The sequence below is a fragment of the Symphalangus syndactylus genome, chromosome X, assembly GCF_028878055.3.
Source record: "Symphalangus syndactylus isolate Jambi chromosome X, NHGRI_mSymSyn1-v2.1_pri, whole genome shotgun sequence".
Lineage (NCBI taxonomy): Eukaryota > Metazoa > Chordata > Mammalia > Primates > Hylobatidae > Symphalangus > Symphalangus syndactylus.
This window is the reverse complement of record NC_072447.2, coordinates 100186337-100214290: the sequence shown is the minus strand read 5'-3', so window position 1 is coordinate 100214290 and position 27954 is coordinate 100186337. Positions and strand designations below refer to the sequence as shown.

At 37.7% G+C, this 27954-nt stretch overlaps 1 pseudogene; it reads left to right on the top strand.

Moving 5' to 3' along the window:
- Positions 1 to 563: 563 nt before the first annotated feature.
- On the top strand, positions 564 to 2988 carry LOC129475356 (small ribosomal subunit protein eS7-like; annotated as a pseudogene).
- Positions 2989 to 27954: the final 24966 nt, after the last annotated feature.

Sequence of the window (27954 nt, the reverse complement as noted above, 5' to 3'; positions counted from 1 at the left end):
TTTATGACACGTTTTATTAATTGCATTGATTTTAGTTCTAATTTACTTTTATAATTATCCACTTGAAAAAATCACAATTTAAACAAATTTATTTTTTTACCTTATAGACTTTAAACACAGGACAGCTTATAGGAAAACAAGTTAGAGAATCTCTATTTTGCATTTTACTGAGAAAAATGTGGCTGCTCAACTCTACTATATTAGTCCTATGGTGGCCTTTAATTAAAAAGAATGAACACCAATAGTAATTTAAGTAGAACATAATAAAAGAGGATAAAAGTAAAACATTGTGCTCAAAATTGCTCCTGAATACATTAACTTATTAATCGATTATATTTGTATCCTGTTAGGAATTGTATGGACTAAGAGCCATGAGAACAATCTTGAAGCAAATAGTTTTATTAAAAAGAAGTTCATCTTCTGCATGACAGCAAAATAATATGAAGTATTATATCAAAATAACACTGATGAAATTATAAATTAATTAAAAAGGTGGTACATATTTTATACAATTAGGTAGAGTTGAAAATTTCAAACATGCTAAACTGTATACTTTCGGAATCATGCATACTTTAACCATCAATAAAAGGTAAGATGAGCTAACAGACTGCACATCTTTCTACAGTTTTTTCCTCCTTACTGTCATGACAAATGGATTTTTTTTCATCATTTTTGGAAAACAGTCTTGTAACAGTCTTGTTTGATCATTTGCTACCTACCAATGATTAACCTCTCTAGCTCAGGTACTAAAGTACAGCATTTACTTGAAATTCTATAGATGCCAAAAGTAATAGTAGCAAATGAACTCATTGGAGAGAAAAGAGAAGGAAAGTTTTTTGTGGGGGGGCTGTGAAACAAAAGGAAAAATATTTATATTTGGAAGTAAATGCCAGTTATTTTGTGGTATTTTACTTTTTAGATGAAAAATAAAAAATAATTTTAAGAACCAAATATTACTGCTACTAAGAAACAGCTGCTTATTATTTAGAAAAAAATATATAAAAAACAGGGGGGTAGAACTCAAAATTTAAAAGAAGGCTTTTATTTGTTACTGAAATATTTTGAGGCTGGGCAAGGTGGCTCGCACCAGTGATCCCAGAACTTTGGGAGGCTGAGACAGGAAGATCACTTGAGGCCAAGAATTTGACACCAGGGTGGACAACCCAGTGATACCCTATTTATAAAAAAAAAAATAAAATTGTAAAATTAGCTGGGCATAGTGGTATGCACCTATAGTGTAGTTCCTCGGGAGCTTGAGGTGGGAGAATTGCCTAAGCCTAGCAGTTTGAGGTTATAGTGAACTATGAGTGTGCCACTGCACTCAAGCCTGGGCAATAGAAATGAGACTGTCCCTTAAAAATAAAAATGAAATACTTCGAAATAACAAAATGGTAGATTTGGGCAATGGAAAGTGGATGACGTTCTGTGTTTTTTCTTTACAAAAATGTGTATGACACCTTTAATAGAATGGTGAAGGTAGATATGAAGTATTCATTACTTTTACTGATGTGGGGTATTATAGAGATTATATTGCAGAGTTCTAAAAAGGATGGATTAATTTTCTCTTCACAAGTAAATGTTCCTACTGTAGGGCATTTGTTTAGTCAAATAAAGCAAGAAAGAAATGAGATAATAGGACAATTTGTCATTCAAAGCTTAAACAGAATTGAAATTGTAAATTTTATGCTACTGCAGATGAATTTTTTAAATAAAATGTAAGCTTGCAGAGAATTTCCAAGAAGAGTAAGAGCTATGACTTTAGCAAATGCCAAGTATATTTGACTTTCAAATGAAACTACATGGAAGCAAAAATAGCAAATCAACAGATTTTAAATGGTTGAAGGAAGTTACACAAGAGCAAAGGAGACTGTACCATTGTGGCACTAAAATAAGATTATTGTACAGGAAAATATGTGATATTAAGTAGCATGGAGCTTGCCTACGGAAATAAATATCACATGTATGATTTTTTTTCCGATTTCTTTATTAGGCTGGTCATATTGCCAAGACTTAAATATTGCTTATTTAAAATAAAATGAAGAAAGTACTTGTCAAAAGACCTCTGATTGATTATAATCATTTAACACATGTAACATTAACATTCTAGGATGATGGTGAATATGGCTTGAGAATTTTCAAATCTACAGCATGAGGATATCTACTATTTAATACTTAGCCACCATTATAGGGATTTCTTTGGATACTTCCTTAGATGAAGACAACTTTTTCACTGCCATATGAAAGCAATTTCCTAGCTGAGGGAAACACACACACACAGATGCCTATACACAAACAATATTTATCTTTGATTGTTGTTAGAAACCTAGTATCTTGAGCACATCAAGGCTTGAGTTAAAAAACAAAACAAAACTAGAAAATACTGAACATGAAATAATACCTTTTGGAATTTGATGAGCTCTCGCGAGACTTGGGCCTCTCCCTAAGCTGACTTTCAGCAAGGAGAAGGACGAGTTTGAGTTTGGGCCCAGGCTCTTCAGGAGCTGCAGTTAAACGTGGACCTCAAGACTCAGCACAGGGAGCAGAATATTACAGCAGCCAAGGAAACTGAAATTGGTGGTGGTCAGAAAGTGATCATAATCTTTGTTCCCGTTCAACTGAAATCTTTCCAGAAAATCCAAGTTCAGCTAGTACGTGAATTGGAGAAGTTCATGGGGAAGTATGTCATCTTTATTGCTCAGAGGAGAATTCTGCCCAAGCCAACTCAAAAAAAGCCATACAAAAAAAAAATAATAAGATAAAGCATCCCAGGAGCCATACTCTGACAGCTGTGTAGGATGTGATCCTTTAGGACTTGGTCTTCCAAGTGAAGTTGTGGACAAGAGAATCTGTGTGAAACTGGAGGGCAGCTTGCTCATCAGGGTTCATTTAGTCAAAGCACAGCAGAACAATGTGGAACAAAAGGTTGACACTTTTTCAGGTATCTATAAGAAGCTCACGGATAAGGATGTTAATTTTGATTTCTCATAGTTTCCGTTGTAAACAAAAATGACTAGATAAAGTATATTCACAGTTTTAAAAAGGAAATAATACCTTTTAATCTAACTTGAGATAAAGTTATCAATTTAATCACTGTAATAGATGAGAGTTTTGTTTAACTGTGGTTGGTTAAATATTAATATAAACTATGAAATTAGTTTGTTCCAGCGAGTTGTATACATGAAATATGCTGTTAATTCATCGTTAAATTTGCTCACTGGGTGTGACTCACTGAACTGCAGCAATGCTCTGAAAGAGTCAGTATTCAACTGGTTCACCTAGCTTGCTATTGGCAAATGCCCAGAGGCTGGTGACCAATAATCCAGTGTCAACAAATACAGAAAATACCTATATCAATTAATAGGTTGCTTTACTGATGGTGTCAAATACTATCTTTCCCCAAAAACGTCTTGAAAATAATTTAAGATTATGTTGCTCATCATGGAAATAATAATAAATTCTCTAAGCCTACTCCTTAGGGGAGATTTAGTTCCTGCCAGACATAATTTGTATCTTGATTATCCATGAGGCAAGCGCTGGTATCTCTTCGGGTAGCCTGGGAGAGGTGGTTAGATCATCGTAATGTTTAATCAGTGAGAGCTTCAGAGTATTTGGAAGATGAGTTAGTCAGTTATCATGGAAACACACAAAAGACAAACATAGTCAGGTGTTTTAAGATTAAACAAAAATATAAATTACATGAATAATATTTATTACTTATTATTGGTTTCAAGCTTACTGTGTGTATTAGTCCATTCTCACACTGCTATAAAGAAATACCCAAGACTGGGTAGTTTATCAAGAAAAGAGGTTTAATTGGCTCACAGTTTCGCAGGTTGTACAGGAAGCATGGCAGTTTAGGGTACCAAATGTATATTTAACATATATCTTTTAAATAAATGAATGAAACGTATATTCAGAGTGAATATACTATTGGATCCAATTACCTTCCGCCAGGCCCCACCTCCAACATTGGGGAAAACTATTCGAACATGAGACTTGAGCAGGGACACAAATCCAAACCATATCGCTATGAATATATATAGAACTCATAGTGGGAAAGACTGATGTTAGGCAAGTAAATAAAGAAAGAAAACATTTAATTACAGTTAGTGATCAGTTATTAGTACAATGAAGGAAGTATATAGACAAATTATTGCAGAACAATATGATGCCAGGAAGCCAACAGGGAAAAAAAAACATACTTTAGATAGAATAAATAGAAAGGGGATACCCCTCTAAGGAAGTGACATATACTCTGAGATCTGTATGTCTGTGTGGTAAAGTCAGAACTGACTATTGGGGTTGCAAGGGATGGGATCGATGCTTAGAGATCTTCAGGAAGAGGAAAACAGCCTTTCTAAAGACCTTGAGGTGGTAGGGAATTTCACCTGTTCCAGAAACTAAAATTATATCACAAGACTTGTGGCAGAGTCAGCCAGTCAGAGACTAGCAGGGGAAGAGTTTGGCGAGGCAGATGGAGCTCAGATACAGCCAGGCATTATAGACCATATATTTGTAGTGGGCATTAGTGTTTGGGGGGCTTGTCAGAGCAAGAGGTTTTAAAAATAAATTACTTTTTTCTGCTGTTAAGACATTTTTTCTATAATTAAAATTTATTGAGGTAAACCAAGATCTTACCTATCCTTATTTTGCTAGTCTATGGAAGTCAGAGAAGTGAAAGGTATATTATCTCTCCATAGCTACTCTCCATAGTCCCCATAAGTTCTTTCTTCTCTTGTAGGCAAATTCTTGGGATACAAGGTAGGTTAATGTATGACTATAGGCATCTGTAAATTGTTTTTCTAATGAACACCATATGGTTGTCTTTTTCATTATTGGAGAAAAGATGGCCACATAATCAGTGTGCCAATACTTTTCAGCACATCCATTTAGCAAGTGAAAGAATATGTTATCTTACCGTCTTTCTCTTGCTAGATCTCTGAAGTTTCAGGTTCTATCAATTTCAACTATCATTAGATTATATCTTTCTTCTTACTAATTTGTAAGTTCCTTAAGAGGAGACATGAGGGCCTTATTGTTTTATCTTACCTCTGTATCAAATACAGTACCTTACATTGAAGAAGCTTTGACATATCACAAAGTTTATGCAGACAAATGATATCAATTCTATTTAAATGTTATTATGTACTTTCTCCACTCAGTTATGAGTTCTACTGACGCTAGACACTATGATTATCCTGTTCACTGTTGTGACTCCCCACCCCACCTCCTCCTCCATGGAATCTTTTGACTAATTACTAGAAATGATGTTTGGTTTTAAAGGGGATGGGATAAATTTTCTAACTGAGGCTTTGGGGAATACCAGAAGACAAAGAGGTGAGTTTCAAACACTTGGGAAACAACAAAACTAAGTACGTAGGTGCCAAAAATTGAGACTTAATTCAGGATCAAAAAGCTATGAGTTTAAAGCCCAGTAGAGATGTAATCAGAGTATAGTCAGTTTAGGACTAAGCAAGGAAGGTGACAGATAATTTTCAGGTGAATATTTTAAATACTAGTTGGTAGAGGGTGGTAAGACTAACTAAAAGCCCAGAACCAGAATAGACAGTTATTTCTTTTCTAGGAAATGTTGACATTCAATTTAGAAGTATGGGCTTTTTATCTTGAAGGATTGGGGGCTACTTTTTTCACATAACACTTCCATCTGTGCAATGTTTATGAATTCCCCAAAGTAATTAATTTTATGGAACATTTCCAGGTGTCATATCCCTCTTTTCTATGACTCCTGGGAAAATATAAAATACAGGACAAGCACTTGTGCCATAGAGTTTTATTGGGAAATTAGCAGCAATTGCTATTACAACGTAAATATGGTTCATCCATGAGCACACGTTCTTTAAAAATAAAATAAAAAGGAAAAATGGGCAAAATGTAAATAAGGTCTATCCTAATCTAAGGGTTAGACTCCCTTTTACTCTACTTTCCCTGTAAGGCCATTATCTCAATTTTTTTATGTTATGAATATATTTATTTGAAAATGTTTCTCCTTTCTGCTGAAGATGGAAAAAAATCACATTGTTTTTACCTGATAACAAAAAAATAAGTATTTGCCATCCTATAAATTTTCTATTCTCACATGGTCCAAAAAGAAATTGAGGAGCTGTAATCTTTCATTAATTCTGCCTCTTTTTTAAAATAAGGAAAAATAACTGCATATTATTTCCCAAACTCTCCAGCAGACTATTTACTTCAACTTATTTAAGTATATTTTATTATTTTATTTTATTTAATTATTATTTATACTTTAAGTTTTAGGGTACATGTGTACAACGTGAAGGTTTGTTACATATATATACATGTGCCATGTTGGTGTGCTGCACCCATTAACTCGTCATTTAGCATTAGGTATATCTCCTAATGCTATCCCTCCCCCCCCCATCCCACAACAGTCCCCAGAGTGTGATGTTCCCCTTCCTGTGTCCATGAGTTCTCATTGTTCAATTCCCACCTATGAGTGAGAACATGCAGTGTTTGGTTTTTTGTCCTTGCGATAGTTTGCTGAGAATGATGATTTCCAGTTTCATCCATGTCCCTACAAAGGACATGAACTCATCATTTTTTATGGCTGCATAGTATTCCATGGTGTATATGTGTCACATTTTCTTAATCCAGTCTATCGTTGTTGGACATTTGGGTTGGTTCCAAGTCTTTGCTATTGTGAATAGTGCCGAAATAAACATACGTGTGCATGTGTCTTTATAGCAGCATCATTTATAGTCCTTTGGGTATATACCCAGTAATGGGATGGCTGGGTCAAATGGTATTTCTAGTTCTAGATCCCTGAGGAATCGCCACACTGACTTCCACAATGGTTGAACTAGTTTACAGTCCCACCAACAGTGTAAAAGTGTTCCTATTTCTCCACATCCTCTCCAGCACCTGTTGCCTCCTGACTTTTTAATGATCACCATTCTAACTGGTGTGAGATGGTATCTCACTGTGGTTTTGATTTGCATTTCTCTGATGGCCAGTGATGATGAGCATTTTTTCATGTGTTTTTTTGGCTGCATAAATGTCTTCTTTTCGCAAGTGTCTGTTCATGTCCTTCGCCCAGTTTTTGATGTTTTTTTTTTTTCTTCTAAATTTGTTTGAGTTCATTGTAGATTCTGGATATTAGCCCTTTGTCAGATGAGTAGGTTGCAAAAATTTTCTCCCATTTTGTAGGTTGCCTGTTCACTCTGATGCTAGTTTCTTTTGCTGTGCAGAAGCTCTTTAGTTTAATTAGATCCCATTAGTCAATTTTGGCTTTTGTTGCCATTGCTTTTGGTGTTTTAGACATGAAGTCCTCGCCCATGCCTATGTCCTGAATGGTAATGCCTAGGTTTTCTTCTAGGGTTTTATGGTTTTAGGTCTAACATGTAAGTCTTTAATCCATCTTGAATTAATTTTTGTATAAGGTGTAAGGAAGGGATCCAGCTTTCTACATATGGCTAGCCAGTTTTCCCAGCACCATTTATTAAATAGGGAATCCTTTCCCTATTGCTTGTTTTTGTCAGGTTTGTCAAAGATCAGATAGTTGTAGATATGCGGCGTTATTTCTGAGGGCTCTGCTCTATTCCATTGATCTATATCTCTGTTTTGGTACCAGTACCATGCTGTTTTGGTTACTGTAGCCTTGTAGTATAGTTTGAAGTCACATAGCGTGATGCCTCCAGCTTTGTTCTTTTGGCTTAGGATTGACTTGGCGATGCAGGCTCTTTTTTGGTTCCGTATGAACTTTAAAGTAGTTTTTTCCAATTCTGTGAAGAAAGTCATTAGTAGCTTGATGGGGATGGCATTGAATCTATAAATTACCTTGGGCAGTATGGCCATTTTCACGATATTGATTCTTCCAACCCATGAGCATGGAATGTTCTTCCATTTGTTTGTATCCTCTTTTATTTCATTGAGCAGTGGTTTGTAGTTCTCCTTGAAGAGGTCCTTCACATCCCTTGTAAGTTGGATTCCTAGGTATTTTATTCTCTTTGAAGCAATTGTGAATGGGAGTTCACTCATGATTTGGCTCTCTGTTTGTCTGTTATTGGTGTGTAAGAATGCTTGTGATTTTTGTATATTGATTTTGTATCCTGAGACTTTGCTGAAGTTGCTTATCAGCTTAAGGAGATTTTGGGCTGAGACAATGGGGTTTTCTAGATATACAATCATGTCATCTGCAAACAGGGACAATTTGACTTCCTCTTTTCCTAACTGAATACCCTTTATTTCCTTCTCCTGCCTAATTGCCCTGACCAGAACTTCCAACACTATGTTGAATAGGAGTGGTGAGAGAGGGCATCCCTGTCTTATGCCAGTTTTCAAAGGGAATGCTTCCAGTTTTTGTCCATTCAGTATGATATTGTCTGTGGGTTTGTCATAGATAGCTCTTACTATTTTGAGATACGTCCCATCAATACCTAATTTATTGAGAGTTTTTAGCATGAAGCGTTGTTGAATTTTGTCAAAGGCCTTTTCTGCATCTATTGAGATAATCATGTGGTTTTTGTCTTTGGTTCTGTTTATATGCTGGATTACATTTATTGATCTGTGTATGTTGTACCAGCCTTGCATCCCAGGGATGAAGCGCACTTGATCATGGTGGATAAGCTTTTTGATGTGCTGCTGGATTTGGTTTGGCAGTATTTTATTGAGGATTTTTGCATCAATGTTCATCAAAGATATTGGTCTAAAATTCTCTTTTTTGGTTGTGTCTCTGCCAGGCTTTGGTATCAGGACGATGCTGGCCTCATAAAATGTGTTAGGGAGGATTCCCTCTTTTTCTATCGATTGGAATAGTTTCAGAAGGAATGGTAGCAGTTCCTCCTTGTACCTCTGGTAGAATTTGGCTGTGAATCCATCAGGTCCTGGACTCTTTTTGGTTGGTAAGCTATTGATTATTGCCACAATTTCAGAGCCTGTTATTGGTCTATTCAGAGATTCAACTTCTTCCTGGTTTAGTCTTGGGAGGGTGTATTTGTCAAGGAATTTATCCATTTCTTCTAGATTTTCTAGTTTATTTGCATAGAGGTGTTTGTAGTATTCTCTGATGGTAGATTGTATTTCTGTGGGATCGGTGGTGATATCCCCTTTTTCATTTTTTATTGCATCTATTTGATTCTTCTCTCTTTTCTTCTTTATTAGTCTTGCTAGCAGTCTATCAATTTTGTTGATCTTTTCAAAAAACCAGCTCCTGGATTCATTAATTTTTTGAAGGGTTTTTTGTGTCTCTATTTCCTTCAGTTCTCCTCTGATTTTAGTTATTTCTAGCCTTCTGCTAGCTTTTGAATGTGTTTGCTCTTGCTTTTCTAGTTCTTTTAATTGTGATGTTAGGGTGTCAATTTTGGATCTTTCCTGCTTTCTCTTGTGGGCATTTAGTGCTATAAATTTCCCTCTACACACTGCTTTGAACGTGTCCCAGAGATTCTGGTATGTTGTGTCTTTGTTCTCGTTGGTTTCAAAGAACATCTTTATTTCTGCCTTCATTTCATTATGTACCCAATAGTCATTCAGGAGCAGGTTGTTCAGTTTGCATGTAGTTGAGCGGTTTTGAGTGGGTTTCTTAGTCCTGATTCTAGTTTGATTGCACTGTGGTCTGAGAGACAGTTTGTTATAATTTCTGTTCTTTTCCATTTGCTGAGGAGTGCTTTACTTCCAACTATGTTGTCAATTTTTGAAGAGGTGTGGTGCTGAAAAAAATGTATATTCTGTTGATTTGGGGTGGAGAGTTCTTTAGATATCTATTAGGTCCACTTTGTGCAGAGCTGAGTTCAATTCCTGAATATCCTTGTTAACTTTCTGTCTCGTTGATCTGTCTAATGTTGACAGTGGGGTGTTAAAATCTCCCATTATTATTGTGTGGGAGTTTAAGTCCCTTTGTAGGTCACTCAGGACTTGCTTTATGAATCTTGGTGCTCCTGTGTTGGGTGCATATATATTTAGGATAGTTAGCTCTTCTTGTTGAATTGATCCCTTTACCATTATGTAATGGCCCTCTTTGTCTCTTTTGATCTTTGTTGGTTTAAAGTCTACTTTATCAGAGACTAGGATTGCAACCTCTGCCATTTTGTTTTCCATTTGCTTGATAGATCTTCCTCCATCCCTTTATTTTGAGTCTATGTGTGTCTCTGCACGTGAGATGTGTTTCCTGAACACAGCACACTGATGGGTCTTGACTCCTTATCCAGTTTTCCAGTCTGTGTCTTTTAATTGGAACATTTAGCCCATTTACATTTAAAGTTAATATTGTTATGTGTGAATTTGATCCTGTCATTATGATGTTAGTTGGTTATTTTGCTCGTTAGTTGATGCAGTTTCTTCCTAGCCTCGATGGTCCTTACAATTCGGCATGTTTTTGCGGTGGCTGGTACTGGTTGTTCCTTTCCATGTTTAGTGCTTCCTTCAGGAGCTCTTTTAGGGCAGGACTGGTGGTCACAAAATCACTCAGCATTTGCTTTTCTGTAAAGTATTTTATTTCTCCTTCACTTAAGAAGCTTAGTTTGGCTGGATAGGAAATTCTGGGTTGAAAATTCTTTTCTTTAAGAATGTTGAATATCAGCCCCCACTCTCTTCTGGCTTGTAGAGTTTCTGCCGAGAGATCAGCTGTTAGTCTGATGGGCTTCCCTTTGTGGGTAACCCAACCTTTCTTTCTGGCTGCCTTTAACATTTTTTCCTTCATTTCAACTTTGGTGAATCTGACAATTATGTATCTTGGAGTTGCTCTTCTCGAGGAGTATCTTTGTGGCATTCTCTGTATTTCCTGAATCTGAATGTTGGCCTGCCTTGCTAGATTGGGGAAGTTCTCCTGGATAATATCCTTCAGAGTGTTTTCCAACTTGTTTCCATTCTCCCCATCATTTTCAGGTAAACCAATCAGACGTAGGTTTGGTCTTTTCACATAGTCCCAAATTTCTTGGAGGTTTTGTTCATTTCTTTTTATTCTTTTTTCTCTAAACTTCCCTTCTCGCTTCATTTCATTCATTTCATCTTCCATCACTGATACCCTTTCTTCCAGTTGATCGCATTGGCTCCTCAGGCTTCTACATTCTTCACGTAGTTCTTGAGCCTTGGCTTTCAGCTCCATCAGCTCCTTTAAGCCCTTCTCTGCATTGGTTATTCTAGTTATCCATTCGTCTAATTTTTTTCAAAGTTTTTATCTTCTTTGCCATTGGTTTGAATTTCCTCCCGTAGCTCGGAGTAGTTTGATCATCTGAAGCCTTCTTCTCTCACCTAGTCAAAGTCATTCTCCGTCCAGCTTTGTTCCATTGCTGGTGAGGAACTGCGTTCCTTTGGAGGAGGAGAGGTGCTCTGCTTTTTAGAGTTTCCCGTTTTTCTGCTGTTTTTTCCCCATCTTTGTGGTTTTATCTACTTTTGGTCTTTGATGATGGTGATGTACAGATGGGTTTTTGGTGTGGATTTCCTTTTCTGTTTGTTAGTTTTCCTTCTCCCAGACGGGACCCTCAGCTGCAGGTCTGTTGGAGTTTGCTAGAGGTCCACTCCAGACCCTGTTTGGCTGGTTGTCAGCAGCAGTGGCTGCAGAACAGCGGATTTTTGTGAACCGCGAATGCTGCTGTCTGATAGTTCCTCTGAAAGTTTTGTCTCAGAGGAGTACCCGGCCGTGTGAGGTGTCAGTCTGCCCCTACTGGGGGGTGCCTCCCAGTTAGGCGGCTCGGGGGTCAGGGACCCACTTGAGGAGGCAGTCTGCCCGTTTTCATATCTCCAGCTGCGTGCTGGGAGAACCACTACTCTCTTCAAAGCTGTCAGTCAGACAGGGACATTTAAGTCTGCAGAGGTTCCTGCTGTCTTTTTGTTTGTCTGTGCCCTGCCCCCAGAGGTGGAGCCTACAGAGGCAGGCAGGCCTCCTTTAGCTGTGGTGGGCTCCACCCAGTTCGAGCTTCCTGGCTGCTTTGTTTACCTAAGCAAGCCTGGGCAATGGTGGGCGCCCCTCCCCCAGCCTCGCTGTCGCCTTGCAGTTTGATCTCAGACTGCTGTGCTAGCAATCAGCGAGACTCCATGGGCATAGGACCCTCCGAGCCAGGTGCGGGATATAATCTCCTCATGTGCCATTTTTTAAGCTCGTCAGAAAAGTGCAGTATTAGGGCGGGAGTGACCCGATTTTCCAGGTGCCGTCTGTCACCCCTTTCTTTGACTAGGAAAGGGAACTCCCTGACGCCTTGTGCTTCCCGCGTGAAGCAATGCCTTGCCCTGCTTCAGCTTGCGCATGGTGCGCTGCACCCACTATCCTGCACCCACTGTCTGGCACTCCCTAGTGAGATGAACCTGGTACCTCAGATGGAAATGCAGAAATCACCCGTCTTCTGGGTCGCTCACGCTGGGAGCTGTAGACCGGAGCTCTTCCTATTTGGCCATCTTGGCTCCACCTATCTCAATTTTTTTAACCTACTATGGTTATGTTATGCCTTTCTGTATCCCGGCCTTTTGATGGTGCTTTTCCACACTGACTCTGGTCTTGGCCACATGCCTTGCTTTGGCTAGTGTAGCATTACAAGATTAATGCAAGCAGAGACTTGAAAAGTGCTCATGCATTTGATTTTTCTCTCTTTGGCTTCTGCTGACATCATGACAAGATGCCTGGGCTAGCCTGCTGGAGAAATGTAAGAAATACATGTAGGAGAGCTGGTTTATCTGAGATTTCTTGCTATATAAGCTAGTGTTCCAGTTGACCCATCAACTGACCACAGATACATATGTGATCTCAGTGGATATATATGAAGCCTGGTTTAAATCAGTAGAAATATCCAGTGACCCATAGACTGATAAGCAGTTGTTCTTTTATGTATTTTAGGATATGGTGGAGCAATAAGTGACTAATACGTCCAACACATTTTGAGCCATTTTCTGTATTTATCTTCAAGAACTTCCAGCCCCTCAAATCTTGCATAGTTCCTTTGAATTGATATATTGCTTTAACCTGTAAGAACTTCAGATGTCCCAGATGTCTCAGCTTCTGATCCCTGCCCAGCTATATTTATATAGCTATGTTTGATTTCTCAGATTGTCTTAACCCTGACTGAAAACTCTTCTGGGTTTCATCCAAGTTTACATTTTGGTTAGTTAGCTGTGAAGACAGAATAGAGTGCCTTCAAAAGTGGGTGGGAGGAGCATATATTCAGGGCAACTTGAATCTACACTTCTAGATTATTGCAGCCCTCAAACTTGGCCCAGATAATTTATCTACTTATATATATGTGTATATACATTTATTTTATATATCATTTTAAAAGCAGGTGGAGACTTTGTTTTTGATATGCTAGGCCATAAAATTCTTATGTAAAGCAATGCCGTGATAAAAGAGTTATTCAAGTAAACCAGTCGAAAACACAAAGCCTGAAGAATTTGAGTGGAAAGACTAGAGAGATTAACTGTAATTGATAGTTGAGTTCCAATAGAAGGATTGTTTATACATTTGTGACCTGGAGAGGAGGTTGGGAAAGTGCAACTAAACTTGCAAATCTTTGCTGGGCAAGCAGATGACTACACTCTTTTGATCATATTCTAATATGAATAATTACTTAAGAACTGTTGCAGTTTTTTTCCCCTGAACTCTTCTATGTCATATGTGTTGTTAATAGTTTTCTAAGTAGGCCCTAGCCCCAGGGTTCCCATTAAAAACTTTTCAGTAGTCCAGAATAAAATCACATAAGGCTAACACAGCAACATTCACATGTATAATGAATGTGAAGCAAAAGCTTTCAAACTAGAATTATTATGATACTTTAAAACCAATCCAACCAGCATCTAGAGATACAGATGTTGTACTGAATCCTTCTAATGCAGGAATTTGCTTCACATTTGGGACTGAGGAGTTTCATGTATTCTCAAATAGATGCAACCTGAAAGTATTAAGGCTTGACAGTGTGTGTTCAAAATTAACATGATAATAATGATGACAACTTCTAAACTTAGTCTTCTGTGACTAGCAGGCTCTCAGAAATAGCAAAGGATAATGAAAGGGAAGTAATGAGGCAAGATATCTGTTCTATCATTTACTAACTTCTACAGATTGACAAACAACTGGTTTATTTTTTCCATAGTAATGCTCCATCCTTTTTATAAAAATAAACTTTTTTTCATTCTTCACTAATCCTGCCAAGTGAATAAATTGCTTCTAGAGACATATAGTCTAATATTCATCCCTAGACGTCTATCTTGCACCTGATATTTTTAGGCAAGTCACAACAGGCAATTATTTTTTGTTTGATTGCTTGATTTGGCAGGGGGAGGTCAAATTCAGGGCTTCTCTCTAGGAAGAAGAAGGCTAGTATCCCTGTTTACAAGTAGACATACAAGCATTGTTGAAAGTTTTCTAAACAAAAAGAAAATCCATAAGGTAATTGATACATTAGATGCCTAAACATGTTATCTCTGCTATTAAAACATCTTTGAGATAAGATGGCATTTTTGGCACCATTTCTAAATGGCCGTGGTCTATTTGCAAATAGTAGAAGTAGTGGTATATTTTAGATACAATTTTTTTAAGTTGAATATATTATAGTGAGATATTTAATATTAAATGGCCATGGAATGGATATTGAGAGTATAAAAGTAAGCAGAAAATGGAAGAATGAGTAGACTAATACTAACAAAATAAGCATAGAGTGATTGATATCATTTCCAAATCCTCCAAAATTGGTTTGATTAATTTGACAGGATCGTAACATGTCTTTAAAGGAATTACTTAAGACCTGATAAGGTGTTTTCTTGTAGTTGAAGTACCAGAGATTGAAAAAGAGACAGAAAGACAAAGCTCATTTTAATATAATTATATTAATATGCCTTATTTTTTGGAATATATTATCATCTCTTTTTTTTCTATTTGGCTAGAAATTGAATGCTATGAATATTTGCAATTCAATATAAAATTCAGAAACAGAATATGACACAGATTCAAGGGAATAAGAAAAGAAATTATGCATGTGGAAAAATATGCTTTCTAAGGGTGACTTACAAGTTTTATCTCTTTAATATATCTCAACAAAAATCTCTGCAAACAAAACAACTCAGATACATTCACTCTTATAAAGTAACTCACAAATAACCCGTATGTATTTTAAATGAGCTTCAAAGTTGCTAATAATAAAATCATTTTTAATAAAGTTTTTCTAATACTGGCTAACAATATTTACTTATTAAAAAATTCTATCAATTGCCTGCTGTGGTCACAACTGTTGAATTATTTTTTACATTAAAGTTTTAAATAATAATTTAAAACACAAAAGGCAACTGGCTATCTATATGCAAAGGTGCTTTCTCACTGTTGGAGTTAAATACTTTATGATATTGAAGATATAATTTAATTCAAATATTTGAATGGTGCTAGGCACCTGGGACATGATGATGAATGGGACAGCATGCCACCCCTCGAGATGTCACAATTCAGTTGGGGTTCAGACAACTAAACAGGCAATGTCAGTAAAATTCTATGTGAGCCATTAATAAGAAATACTTTATGGTGAATAACTCCCCTTAATTGCCTTAATTGGTCAAGTACACCAAAATTCCCAGTCCTTCTGGCTTAAGTTAAATTTTCTCTAAAATGTATTATTAGCTATTATGTAGGATTTCTAGGGAGTATTTATACTGAATATCTTTAACTCATGATATTTGATCCAGAGACTGCTCCAGTTTCGAAGATCATTGCAACTTTCGGCAAATGTACAAGTCCTGGACATTTGCTATAGATACGTATGTGTACAGGAAAGATGCACTGAAACAAGTGAAAAATAAATCACCTGGCTCATTATTCTTGTACAGTTGATCCTACAGATATGGCAGAATATGAAAGCTACAATTAAGGCACATTAATACAGATAGGCAGTGTTACCACGTTTTACCTCCCAATAGTCCTCTCTGCATTTCTGTCAATTTCAAAATAAATACATAATTCCTAAACAGTGTTTAGAAATTTTCATTAATATTGAGGCAGAGGAAACTACCTGATGAATCTACTGTGACCACTTGGATTAAAAGCCAAAAGCAAAAGTTAGCATGTGAAAATCATAGGTAGCAGTTATATTTCAAGGATGAGTAAAAATGCCAGCATACTTAGGGTTATCAATCATTATGATTAGCAAATCGATATGGTAGGTACTTAAAAAACACTTTGATATCTAGGTTCACCTCAATTGCTGCCCAGGCACTTAACATTCCTAAACAAAGGACCATTTAACTGGCTTTGCATTTGACTGGACTGAGCTTGAATAGCTTAGATATAATTTTCAGTTTGGCTGAACACCAATCAAGATTCATTCATTCTAGCTCATATAGTGCTCCATGCATTCAATTTCTTTACTATTCAGTCAAAGAAAGAAAGGACAGAGCAAATATCCATCCTTCAGCAGATTTTTCGTTGTTGTTGTTATTGTTATTGTTTTACCTGGAAGTGGCAGTTGTGCTCTCATTTAATGGAAATACTGGGAATATACCTTTGTGAGGTATAATGGGCTTTTGTCAGTATAATAGAAATTCCTTACAAAATTGATAGTTTCATTTTATTTAAGACGATACATATTCTAATAAGTTTGTAAAAATCCATCAAGTCCTGGGCATTTGCTGTAGATACGTATGTGTACAGGAAAGATGCACTTGAACTCCCTGAAGTTCTCTGCAAGAAAGCCAGATAAGTAAACAGTTTCGTTTTAAATCTAAACTGCTGATTTTTTGAGGAATCACAGCAGTTTTCCCTGGGCTATCTGGTACCAACTTTCAAAACTGTGAGGAATTTATCCCATTTTAAACACAAGAATTTAATTCAAGTCAAGCCTTGTTTCTTTCAGATTTTTATGTTAAGATCATACATAGGCATATACAAGTAATTTTTATATACTTACATGTATGTATATTTATTAAGCTATACCTGCGATGCATAATGATTCCTGTGATGGATCTGGTCCAAGTAAATTGAAAACCTTCTGGAAAGGATTCACCATTCTAGATGCCATTAAGAACACACATGATTCATGGGAGGAGGTAAAAATATCAACAGTAACGGAAGTTTGCGTGAAGTTTATTCCAACCCTCATGGATGACTTGAGGGGTTCAAGACTTCAGTGAAGGAAGTCACTGCAGATGTAGTGCAAATTGCAAGATAACTTGAATTAGAAATGGAGCCTGAAGATGTGACTGAATTACTTCAATCTCATGATAAAATTCGATGAAAAAGTTGTTTCTTACAGATGAGCGAAGAAAGTGGTTTCTTGAGGTGGAATCTAATCCTGGTAAAGGTGCTGTGAAAATTGTTGAAATGACAACAAAGGATTTAGAATATTCCATAAACTTAGACGATAAAGCAGTGGTAGAACTTGAAAGGATTGACTGTAATTTTGAAAGAAGTTGTACTGTGGGTAAAATACCATCAAACAGCATTGCATGCTACAGAGAAATCTTTTGTGAATGGGAGAGACAATCAATGTGGCAAGCTTCATTACTATCTTATTTTAAGAAATTGTCATAGCCACTCCAAATTTCAGCAACCACCAACCTGATCAGTCAACAGCCATTGATAAGGAGGCAAGACCCTCCACTAGCAAAAAGATTACAATCCACTGAAGGCTCAGATGATCATTAGCAGTTTTTAGCAATAAAGTATTTTTAAATTAAGGTATATACATTGATTTTTAGACATGATGCTATTGCACATTTAATAGACTACATTATAGTATAAACATAACCTTTATATGCACTGAGAAACCAAAAAATTCACACAACTCTATTGTGATATTCACTTATTGAGGTGGCCTAGGACAAAACCTGCAATATCTCTGAAATATCCCTGTAACTCAATGGTGTATACTGCCTTCTGTATTAATTTACTGGGAATTGAAATATTTATTCCTGTAATTATATAGCCTTATAAAGAAAATTAACAATAGGATAATGTATTAGAGCTAGGAATTCTTAAGTATTTTTGGAGTTATCAATGTCAACATTTGCTGAATAAGGCACCCTAAAATGTGTAGCAAAATTGCTTCTTACATTCCTCTTCCTTACTTAGTAGCTGAATCAATAAGCATCCTTATACATAAAGTTATGATGAGCCAGTAAAGGTTAATTGTAAACTATCACATGACTATATATATCATGAAAATTAGTCATCTTTGCTTTGGGTTGTCTTGGCTATTCAGGCTCTTTTTTGATTCAATATGAATTTTAAAGTAGTTTTTTTTTCTAATTCTGTGAAGAATGTCAATAGTAGTTTGATGGGAATAGCATTGAATCTATAAATTACTTTGGGCAATATGGCCATTTTTATGATATTGATTCTTCCTGTTCATGAGGATGGAATGTTTTTCCGTTTGTTTGTGTCCTCTCTTATTTCCTTGAGCAGTGGTTTGTAGTCTTCCTTGAATGGGCCCTTCACTTCCCTTGTTAGTTGTATTCCTAGGTATTTTATTCTTTTTTAGCAATTGTGAATGGGAGTTCATTCAAGGTTTGGCTTTCTGTTTGCCTGTTTTTGGGTTATAGGAATGCTAGAGATTTCTGCACATTTATTTTGTATCCTGAGACTTTGCTGAAGTTGATTGTCAGCTTAAGAAGCTTTTGAATTGAGACAATAGGATTTTCTAGATATAAGATCATGTAATTTGCAAACAAAGATAATTTGACTTTCTTTCTTCTTATTTGAATACCATTTATTTATTTCTCATGCCTCATTTTCCTGGCCAGAACTTCCAGTACTATGTTGAATAGGAGTTGTGAGAGAGGGCATCCTTTTCTTGCGCCAGTTTTCAAAAGGAATGCTTCCAGCTTTTGCCCATTCAGTATGCTAAGGGCTATGGGTTTGTCATATATGGCTCTGATTATTTTGAGGTATATTCCTTCAATACCTAGTTTGTTGAAAGTTTTTAACGTAATGGGACGTTGAATTTTATTGAAGCCCTTTTCTGCATCTATTGAGATAATCATGTAGCTTTTTTATTTAGTTCTGTTTATGTGATGAATTGCATTTATTGTTTTGCATATGTTGAACCAACCTTGCATCCCAGGGATGAAGCCAACTTGATCGTGGCTTTTGATGTGCTGCTGGATTCAGTTTGCCTATATTTTATTGAGCATTTTTGCATTGATCTTCATCAGGGAGACTGGCCTGAAGTTTTCTTTTTATGTTGTATCTCTGCCAGGTTTGGTATCAGTATGATGCTGGCCTCATAAAATGAGTTAGGGAGAAGTCCCTCCTTTTCAATTGTTTGAAATAGTTTCAGAAAAAAATGGCAGCAGCTCCTCTTTGTAACTCTGGTAGAATTCAGTTGTGAATCCATCTGGTCTAGGGCTTTTCTTGGTTGGTGGGCTATTTATTACTCCCTCAATTTCAAAACTCATTATTGGTCTATTCAGGGAGTCAATTTCATCCTGGTTCAGTCTTGGTTAGGTGTATGCATCCAGGAATTTATCAATTTCTTCTTTATTTTCTAGCTTACGTGCATAGAGGTGTTTGTACTGTTCTCTGATGGTTGTTTATTCTTCTGTGGGGTCAGTGGTGATATCCTCGTTATCATTTCCAATTGTGTCTATTTGATTCTTCTGTTTTTTCTCATTAGCCTAGCTAGTGGTCTATTTTACTTTTTTTTTTTTTCAAAAAATAGCTCCTGGATTTGTTAATTTTTTGAAGTGTTTTTTGTGTCTTTATTACTTTCAGTTCTGGTTTGATGTTAGTTATTTCTTATGTTCTGCTAGCTTTGGGATTTGTTTGCTTTTGGTTCTCTAGTTCTTTTACTTGTGATATGAGTTAATCGATTTGAGATCTTTCTACCTGTTTGGTGTGGGCATTTAGTGCTACAAATTTCTCTCTTAACACTGCCTTAGCTGCATCCCACAGATTCTGGTATGTTGTCTCTTTGTTCTCATTAGCTTCAAATAACTTCTTAATTTCTGCCTTAATTTCATTATTTACCCAGGAGTCATTCAGGAGTATGTTGATTGGTTTCTTTCTACTTGTGTAGTTTTGAGTGACTTTTCTAATCTTAAATTCTAATGAGACTGTGCTGTGGTCTGAGAGATTTTTTTTATGATGTCAGTTATTTTGCATTTGCTGAGGAGTGGTTCACTTCCAATTATGTGATCAATTTTAGAGTAAGGGTCATGTGGCCATTGGAGGAATGTATATTCTGTTGTTTTGGGGTGGAGAGTTCTATAGATATCTATTAGGTCTGCTTGATCCAGAGCTGAGTTGAGGTCTTGAATATCTTTATTAATTTTCTGCCTTAATGATCTTTCTAATACTATCGGTGACATGTTAAAGTATCCCACTATTATTGTGTGGGAGTCTAAGTCTCTTCATAGGTCTCTAAGCACTTACTTTATGAATCTGGGTGCTCCTGTATTATGTGGAAATATATTTAGGATAATCAGCTTTTCTTGTTGAATTGAAACCTTTACCATTATCTAATGCCCTTCATCTTTCTGATCTTCATTGGCTTAAAGTCTGTTTTGTCGTAAACTAGGATTGTGACCCCTGATTTTTTCTGTTTTCCATTTGCTCGGTCAATTTTCCTCCATCCCTTTATTTTGAGCCTTTGTGTGTCTTTGCACATGACATGGGTCTCTCGAATACAGCACACCAATGGGTCTTGACTCTATGCAGCTTGCTATTCTGTGTCTTTTAATTAGGGCATTTAGCTCATTTACATTTAAGGTTAATGTTGTTATGTGTGAATTTGATCCTGTCATTATGATGCTAGCTGGTTATTTTGCAGACTTGTTTATGTAGTTGCTTCATAGTGTCACTCGTCTATGTACTTCAATGTGTTTTTGTAGTTGCTGGTAATGGTTTTTCCTTTCCATATTTAGTGCTTCCCTCAGGAGCTCTTGCAAGGCAGGCTTGGTGGTGACAAATTCCCTCAGCATTACCTTGTCCAAAAAGAATCTTATTTCTTCTTTGCTTATGAAGCTTAGTTTGGCTGGATATGAAATTCTGGGTTGGAAATACTTTTCTTTAAGAATGTTGAATATTGGCCCCCAATCTTGTAGGTTTCCACTGACGGGTCTGCTGTTAAGTCTAATGGTCTTCCCTTTGTAGGTGACCTGGCCTTTATCTATGGCTGCCCTTAACATTTTTTCTTTCATTTTAACTTTGGAGAATTTAATGATTTTGTGTCTTGAAACAGATCTTCTCCTGAAGTATCTTATTAGGGTTCTCTGGATTTCCTGAATTTGAATGTTGGCCTGTCTTTCTAGGTTGTGAGATTTCTCCTAGATGATATCCTGAAGTGTGTTTCCCAAATTGGTTCCATTCTCCCTGATCACCAATCAGTCATAGGTTCAGTCTTTTTACATAATCCAATATTTTTCTGAGGTTTTATTCGTTCCTTTTCATTCTTTTTTTCTCTATTCTTGTCTGCCTGTCTTGATTCAGAAAGATAATCTTCAAGCTCTAAGATTGTTTCCTCCACTTGGTGTATTTGACTTTTGATATTTGTGATTGCATTGTGAAGTTCTTGCATTGTTTTTTTCAGCTCCATCAGGTCATTTATGTTCCTCTTTAAACTGGCTATTCTGGCTATTAGGTCCTGTAATGTTGTATTATGATTCTTAGCTTATTTGCAATGGGTTAGAACATACTCCTTTTCCTCAGTGAAGTTCGTTATTACCTACCTTCTGAAGCCTAATTCTGTCAATTCAGCCATCTCGTCCTCAGCCCAGTTCTGTGCCTTCTCATTTGGAGAAGAGGCACTCTGTTCTTTGAGTTTTCAGCATTTTTGTGTTGATTCTTTCTTGTCTTCATAGGCTTATCTACCTTCAATCTTTGAGGTTGCTTAACTTTGAATTGGGCTTTTGTGGGGTCTTTTTTGTTGATGCTGTTTTCTCTTTCTTTGTTTTTCTTTTAATAATCAGGCCACTATTCTGTAGGGCTGCTGTGGTTTTCTGGGTGTCTACTCCAGACTTTAGTAGACTCATTCTCTCCTGCAGCTGGAGGTATCTCTAGTGAAGGCTATGAAACAGCAAAGATGGCATCCTGGTCCTTCCTCTGGGAGCTCCATCCCAGAGGGGTACTGACCTCCCAAAAACTCCTACAGGAGGTATCTGTAGACCCCTGTTGGGAGGTCTCACCCAGTCAGGAGAAACGGGATCAAGAACCTGCTTAAAGAAGCAGTCTGGGTGCCCTTTGATGGAGTGGGTGTGCTGCACTGAAGGGAACCCACCTCATCCAGAGCACCCAGACCCTCCACAGCCAGCAGGCAGGAAAGACTAAGTCAGCTGAACCACAGAGACTGCAGCTGCCCTTCCCCCGAGGGGCTTCATGCCAAGGACATCAGAGTTCTGTCCGCAAAACCCTGACTGGAGTTGCTGAGATTCCTGCAGGGAGACCTCACCCAGTGAGGAGGGATGGAGTGGGGTCCCATTTAAAGAAGCAGTCTGGCCATTATTTGCCACAGCAGCTGTGCTATGCTGTGGGGAATTCCTCCCGGTCTGGACCACCCAGTTTCCTGGAGCTAGCAGGCCAGAATGGCCTATTGAAGCAGCAGAGATAGCAGCTGCCCCTTCTCAACCCTGTGAACTTGGTTGTCTTAGACAGTCTTCAGGCTGCTGCCACTGACTGGCTGGAATTCCAAGCCAGTGGGTCTTAATTTGTAAGGTGCCATGGGAGTGGGTCTCACTGAACCATACCACTTGGCTCCCTGGCTTCAGCCTCCTTCCTAGGAAATGGAAGGATCTCCTGCCTCACCAAAATTCCTGGGGCCAGAGTATACAAAAACTCCTGGGTTTATTTATTTATTTATTTATTTATTTATTTTGACTGAGTTTTGCTCTGTCGCCCAGGCTGGAGTGCAGTGGTGCGATCTTGGCTCACTGCAAGCTCCGCCTCCCGGGTTCACACCATTCTCCTGCCTCAGCCTCCCGAGTAGCTGGGAGTACAGGCACCCGCCACCACGCCTGGCTAATTTTTTGTATTTTTAGTAGAGACGGGGATTCACCGTGTTAGCCAGGATGGTCTCGATCTCCTGACCTCGTGATCTGCCTGCCTCGGCCTCCCAAAGTGCTGGGATTACAGGCGTGAGCCACCGTGCCAGGCCAAACTCCTGAGTTTCTGTGCGTGCCTGAGCTGATGCCGAGAGTCCACATAGCTCTGTGCTTTGGATCCAACGCCCTGGTGATGTGGGCTCACGAGGGGATCCCCTGATCAGCATGTTGCAAAGATCTGTGGGAAAAGTGTGGTTTCCCGGGTGGGGTCCCACAATCACTCACCACCTCCCTTGGCTGCATGTAGGGGCTCCACTGGCTCCCTGCTGCTCCTGGGTGGGCTATTGCCCCACCCAACTTTTCCTCACTCTCTGTGGGTCACACTGACCACCTAGTCAGTCCTAGTGTGAGAACCTGGATACTTCAGTTGAAGATGTAGAATTCACTCACAGTTTTTGTTCTCTGAGAGATGCACAGAACACAGCTGCTTCTAATTGGCCATCTTGGCTCACCCCTCACCCCCTCTTGCCTCCACTTCTCTTAACCTTCACAGAATTGAAGAGAATTAGGGCCTTGCTCTGGTGCTCTGGATTAAGTTTTGGCTTAAGAGAATGGTGTGGCTGGTTTGATCTTCTATCCAGGCCACTAAAATTTTCCCCATATGTGAAATAAGGTTGTCTTACTTTATCTTTCGTATGTTCACTGTATGAGCACTTTTAATTTCCTTCAATACATTTTCCTTTGTTTAGATCTCTTGTTAGACGCAAGAGGCTAGCTTTTGGCCTATCTCTACTTTTGATGTGCCTCCTGACTAAGTTTAAACATTTCTAGCTTTCGACTTAAAGTGAGAGATGTGCAACTCTTCTTTTCATTTGAACACTTAAAGGTCATTGTAGGGTTATTAAATGGCCCAATTTCAATATTCTTGTGTTTCAGGGAATAGAGTGAACTGGGAAAGGGAAAGGGTCTAGTGAATGAACGATTGGTGGAGCAGTCACAAAATACACAATATTTATAAGTTAGGTTTACTGTCATATGGGTGCAGTTTGTGGCACTTCACAACAATTAAAATAGTAACATCAAAGATCACTGATTACAGACAACCATCATAAATTAAATAATAATGAAAAAGTTTGAAGTATTGCAAGAATTATTAAAATATGACACAGATACACAGTGAGCATATGCTATTGGAAAAATGGGCCTGATAGACTTTCTCAATGCAGGGTTGTCACAAACCTTCAATTTTCACAAAAACACAGTATCTGACAAGTTTAATAAAATGAAGCACAATAAAACAAGTTATGCCTGTACAAACCACGTGACCGTGTGAAGGTGTATTAGGGCTGTAGTGATTTAATTTTAAATTACAGTTTTATAAAAGGATTCATTGTGGTGGTCAGAACTGATATATTATTAGAAGCCCTGAGACATGAGGTTCTGTTCCTGGGGCACACTCTCCAGGGACTTTTCAGTTGAGAGTTCAAGTCCAAGAACAGAAGGTTACTCTTTTCTGGAGACAAGATGAGACATCCTTTTGTTGAGCTAATCTAGTGTTTCACCTTGAACCTTACATCAAGAGAAGAATATGAGGGGTTCGTATAATGATCCACCTTTCCTAATAGTTAATCATCAAACTGAGAGTAAATTGCATAGTGTTGTAACATTTTCCACTTCTTGATATGGAATAATTAAGGTATCACTTAGTTGTGACTTTTAGTTAAGGTTTTGTTTGACAAGAACAAAAATCAAAAAGTATTTGTAAAAGTCTACATATGTTAAGATGTGCAGAATTTGACTAACATGGATTTGAGTCAGCAGTCAATTGTTGTATTTTAGAGTATATGACCAATTTCAAATTTTTAATTAAAAATATTTTTATGCCAGAAGAAGTCTAATATAAATCATCTGTAAATTAGGTATGTTAAGCCTGTTTTGTTTCATAAATTAACCAAATGTTTTTATTTTTATTATTATACTTTCAGTCCTGGGATACCTGTGCAGAACGTGCAGGTTTGTTACGTAGGTATACATGTGCCATGGTGTACTCATCAACCCGTCATCTACATTATGTGTTTATCCTAATGCTGCCCCTCCCCTAGCCCCCCACCCCCTGACAGGCCCCAGTGTATGATGTTCCCCTCCCTGTGTCCATGTGTTCTCATTGTTCAACTCCCAAATGTTTTTTTTTTTTTTAAAGGAGGCTCTTATCGTAGGTTCTAGGCGGGAATTATGGAATATTATATCATGCCCAAAATAATGAAAACTAGAAAGTGAAATTTTGAATGTGGCATTAGCCTCAAATTAGAACATTTGTGTTCCCTAATATGTTTCCTTATACAAGAAGAATTAGACTTAAGAGTCAATAGAATAGGAATGGGCTTTGAGGAGGTGCTAACCTCAAATAAATTATTCACCTTTAGGGCCTCTCTAGAGTCTACCACACTTCAGACATTAGCTATTTAAAAGCAAATATTCCATCCTCTATCAGAGAGGTCAAGCTTTAATTTCCCACCATTAACTTCTTAGCTAGATTATAGAAACATCTTATATTACAGGAACTTGGAATGAGGAAAAGGAGAGAGAGAGGCACGAAGGCTGGTAATGGGAAAGTGAGATGGCACCAAGCTGGCTCCCTCAGATTTTTCTGGAGTTAACTAAACATTACATCATTTATTCACTGTATCTAGGATGGAGGACTTTGTAGCCATCTTAGTTATGGAGATCCTCTTGAGGATCTAAAGTCTCTTCTTGGTGTTACCACAACCTACAGTACTGGACTTATAAAAGAAAGTATCATTCTGCCAAAAAATGTACATGACTAGCTTCTATTCACCATAGTGTTAAGTTCAGCAAATCCTTGTGATACTTTTTCTGCTTTTGCCAAATTTTAATTATACGCAGCTCTGCTTGGGAAAAGACAAGCATTTTTCTACATTTGGTGGTGGGAAAGATACTGATTGCCTGGGGACTGGAGTGAACTCAGCAAATGCACATCTTTACTTCTTAGAAAAGCTATCAGAAAGTCACCAATAAAAAGGAGCATATAAAAGAAAAAACCATCTCTTAAGAAGTGTGGCATGAGTGTTTCTTGCTGGAATTCAAACACTGCACTTAATTGCACTAGGTTAAACTCCTTTGAGCAGAAAATGATGCTACTGTGTTACTGGAATTTATTTAATATGATATATTATGCCTTTTGGGGGACAGCAGAGAAGGAAATGAAACACTTTTAGACCATTACCACTGGCTGTGCAAATCCTGAAGTCACGACAGGATGTGAAAGTGAGTCTCAGGAAGAAAATAGAAATGTGGGGTTATGGGTTAAAGTTTTAATGAAAGAAATGCTGAATCTGAGTTGTCAAAGGTTGAGTCACATGTTATAGTTTCTTTAGTTTTAGTTCAAAAGGAAACAAAATTTTTATAGTCATTTTAGCGGTTACCTTTATTATGTAGTTTTCTTTTTTGTGTATATGGATAATAAACTAGCAGATGGTAAATTGTCTCTCTTATAAACAGTGTCATTTAAAATAAAACTTGATGCAGAAGCAGGTTTAACAGTAACTCCCACTCCTACCCTCATTTCCACCCCTCCAAGGAAGACAGTAAAGTACCCTAAGGAGGCCAGAGAGGAGGACGGTTTGAAGAAAAAACTGGTTAATCTCCATGTTGCTTAGTTTGTTACCCCTCTGTCTACTCCCCTATTATAAACAGCAGTAAAGATCATTTTAAAGGGGGCTCTGAACTTGCATTTATAATTATGGGAAGTATATTCTACTCCACAACAAGGCTTGGGAGTAGAAAAATCCAAGAAATACTGTGGCTGGCTGCAGTCTTAAAGAATAAATTAAATGAGCTGAGAGAGCAAACCCAAAATTCTTTAGAGCCTGAGAAAATAGCAGGTATGTGTAAGATCGCTGTTAAGTGGTGGGGCTTGTTGCAACCTAGATAGCTTAATAGCTGCCTGAAGGCAGACTCAGAATCTTAAGAAAAAGGTACGCTGGCCAAGCAAAATATATCAGTGGGTCCATACCCACCAACAGGGGCTAGTTCACTCCTGCCTGAGGACCTGGCCAATAAATAAATAAATAATTAAATAAACAAATGTTTAATTCATAAAAGGGACCTTGAAAATTCTGAAAAGTGGCCCTAAACTTTCAGTTGGAAAATCTTCTGGGTGGTTCTGTATTAGTGGTTAAATAAGGTTTCCTAAAGAGGTGATATTTGACTTGGAAATTGAAGGATGTGTAAAATTTTGCTAGGTCATGAATTGGGATATGAAAAAGAGCATGAGTAAAGGCACAGAAGCAAGGAATGTGTTAAAGAAACAGCAAATAATTTAGTGTAATATGTGGTGACAAATGAGGCTGGGAATAAAGGTTGAGGCATTGTAAAGGACACTGAATTCCATGTTAAGAACTTGGCCATGTTGAACACTCCACTTAGTAGCTGGAAAGATTGATCAGATGAATTCTTTAATGTTCTTTGAGAACAAGAATCTGTGGGAGAAAAGGTCTCAAGCATATCTGGTGGACAGTGACTTCTAAAGTCCACTGTCCTTCAGGGACACTTATGAAAAGAAATGTCACAGGTAAAGAGGATGCTTTTTTCTTATCTAATCTAACCTTCTCATTTCACTGATGGGGAACTCGACACAGCTTGTTTAAGCTTACACAGGTACGAGAACTAGAATATATATTTTTTATTGCAGCAGGACGAGCCACAGACAAAACCCCTCAGACACTGAGTTAAAGAAGGAAGGGCTTTATTCGGCCAGGAGCATAGGCAAGACTCATGTCTCAAAAACTGAGTTCCCTGAGTGAGCAATTCCTGTCCTGGTTAAGGGCTTACAACTCTAAGGGGGTCCGCGTGAGAGGGTCGTGATCAATTGAGCAAGTGTAGGTGACTGGGGGCTGCATGCAACGGTAATTAGAACGGCACAGGACAGGACAGGGATTTTCACAGTGCTTTTCCATACAATGTCTGTTATCTATAGATAACATAACCGATTAGATCAGGGGTCGATCTTTATCTACCAGGCCC